Source organism: Lactuca saligna, chromosome 1 (genome assembly GCF_052625555.1).
Source record: "Lactuca saligna cultivar CGN05327 chromosome 1, ASM5262555v1, whole genome shotgun sequence".
In the NCBI taxonomy this organism is placed as follows: Eukaryota; Viridiplantae; Streptophyta; class Magnoliopsida; order Asterales; family Asteraceae; genus Lactuca; species Lactuca saligna.
In genome coordinates, this window is record NC_136417.1 from 117,660,946 (window position 1) to 117,664,193 (window position 3,248).

The window sequence follows — 3,248 nt, forward strand, 5'->3', positions numbered from 1 at the left end:
GATTCAATCGAGGAACAAGAGATCATGTTTCACCTCCTCCAATTGTTCTTCCTACCCCACAAGTTCAAAGGCTTGAAAAGTTCAAGCTCACTCAAGCCCTATTGGAAATTACGCACGAAGATGGGAAACCTGTGTGTGCACACGTCTTAGAGATGAAGTCACACATTGATAGGTTAAGGATGTTGGGTGTCGAGATTTCAGGAGAGTTTCCTATTGACTGGCTTCTTCAGTCGCTTCCTAAATCTTATAGTGAGTTTGTTAGAGAGTATTATAACATGGATCACAACGTGACCCTCACTGATCTCACCTATTTGCTTATAGTTGGTGAATCAGCAATGATTTGGCGTGTTGGTCAAGCAAATTTGTCTGGTGAGTCAAACTCCCAAACTGCAATGGACACTGGCAACATCGGAAGTCTAGAAAGAACTAAGTCTATGATTGTCCAATGTGTTGTGACAAAGGAGTCCATTTGCTTCCATTGCCAAGAGAAGGGGCATTGGAGACGAAGCTGCCCTATTTACCTGAGAGATCTAAGAGATGGGAGAGTCAAAACGTATGGCTCTACTTCAGGTGAAATCCATTAACTAACTCTTTTAAGTTACTATTCTAGATTCTTAATACATGATGTGTTAAGATTACATTTTGATATTTTGTAGGATCGAAGAAAAGAAAGGAAGCTTAAGGGAAGAAGTGAGCTGAATCTTATCGTGAAGAAATGGATTTCGATCGCATTGCTTGAAGATTAGATTCTTGAGCTACTACTTGGAGTTAGAATAGATTGCTAAGAAATATGTATTAACATAGTTTTTCAATTGAATTGCATTTTAAGGACAAATTTTTCCGCAATAAAATAAATTTTGATTTTATATTATTTATTTATCCTTGCAATGGTGTGTATGAAAAATTGATGTTTGAATGTTTCTATTATTAGCAATAATGGATTTGATTCTTAATTATGTTAGTTGTGGAAATGTCGAGAATTTAGCAAATAGGGAGAGTTTCTCATCGTCCTAGTTTCAATTGGAAAAAAACTTGGAATCATGCAACATGTATTGTATGATGAATGAAAAACTTTCACATTTGGGAAATTTAGACAAATTCTTTGACAAATTGTCAATTGAAGGACTAGGAGATCAAGTACACTAGGTTGTGCATTGACTTAGTACACCACAAGAGTGACAAAGATATTCATCATGATTTACTAAAAGTTTAGTACATATGATTATACTTATAAGATTAAGTGTAATTCTGAGTTGATTGAAAGAGTTTCAATCAATACCAGAACGAATAAGAAGAATCAAGTAGGCAAAAAGATAAAAATTTCTCTATTCTAAGAAGAAGGTAGAGTACCTTTTATTATGTTTTATGATAGGTCTTAATGATTAAGAACCATATCTCAATTGATCCTCTAAGTAGGGATGTCAACGGGGGCAAACGGGACGGGGATTGCATCCCCCGCCCCCGATTAATTTTGGGCTAACTTATTTGGGCTAAAATAAGTTCTTGTTTGGGCTAAAAGAAACTATTTTTTGGGTAACAAATAGATATTTATAACATAATTTTACATGTTACAAACAACTTAAAAACATGTTTTTGTTGAATTTTTATACGTAAAAATCATTTTATTATTTATTATACTTATATAATTAATATATGTCAATTTATATAATTTGTTAACGGGGCCCCCACGGGGGTTTCGGGACGGGACTACCAACCCCCACCCCCGCCCCCAAAATTAAAACGGGGGTTAACCTTGCCCCCGCCCCCACCCCCATCCCCGATTTTTTTCAACAAATGCCCCCATATGGGACGGGGCCCCCAAGGGATCGGGGTCCCACGAGACTTTTTGACATCCCTACCTCTAAGTGAGTCTTAGTACATTTGTATGTCTAAGAAGAGGAATCGAGAATTGTGGAAATGGTTAAATCAAGAAATCAATCGTACTTCGTTCCAATATCAAGTCTTAGAGTTACACTCCAAGATTTTGAATTGAGTGACAAGTCTTAAGAAGGTTTATAACACTCAACAAATGTGGAATTTGGAAAGTTCTCTTATTCTTGCACATTTGAAATTGGTAAGTTGTGCCAACTAGGACCAATTATGTGAAGTGTTTTGTCTTGATAAAAGCTACACTAACTCTTGAATATTTGTTTGTTAAGAAATGTTTCTTGACAAGAGAATTTTATATGTCAAGGAGTTAGTGGGAGTCTTAATGGTCTTGAAAGGTTTCAAGAACAAATCAAGAATAAACCTTATCAATCATCACTAGCACACGACTTAAGGCTTACAACCAATTGTGTTGACACTATTTTGTTTCCGTGCCATTCCAATTGAGTTAATTATGCATGTGAGTTCTATGAGTTCTCATTTGAATGCATAAAGAGAAAGCAACTTGATCGATGGAAAGTACATTGATATGTAAGGGTAAGTTGCTAAAATACTTGGAAGACATGGTGGGCACTCGTGTTACCATAAGTGTTATGCTTATATGATAATAATCATCATGATAGTGGGAGCATAAATGTTATGCTTGTATGATTATTAAGGAAAGTATTGCAAGTTAGCAATATTAATTATAGAAAACAAGAGTTATACTTTGCAAAGTTGTAAGGGTTGAAAAGTTGTTTTTCTATAATTAAGGGAGAGAATATTGTACTTCGTTTCGAAATCTAAAGCTTAGATTGAGAAATTTTAATAAATTTAGTAAAAGGATACATAGTGTGTTCTTAAATTTTGATTATGCTTACGGCATCCCTCTTTATAGTTCGAACTGTAAGAACGTGACACATAAAATATTATGGCAGAAGATTGATAAAGTATCGTATCTTTATGTAAGACATTATACATCGTGTCTCATACGCTTCGGGTATAGGATCGATTGCAAGTGCTATAATATTTGACCATTCTAAAATTTTCCAAATGTCTAGCGCATTAAGAGGGAAAAAGGACAAGAATCGGTTTTGACTAAGATAATTAAACAACTATCAAAGGACGATCCAAAGTTCGCTGAGGATTGGTCGCTTATGAGTAGTTGGAAGTATGGTATTGGATGGACTATATCGACATTATTATGAATAGATAAGATTCTGTTAAGAATGAGTTGTCATATGGCAAATATGGAAATGTTTCCATATTGGGAGTTGGATATTGAGAGTCTATGTCTAGATTAAAAAAAATATGCAAAAGGATGTTCAAAGGAATGTACTTTGAGTGAGAGACATCACGTCTATGGAATTGTCTAGTAACAA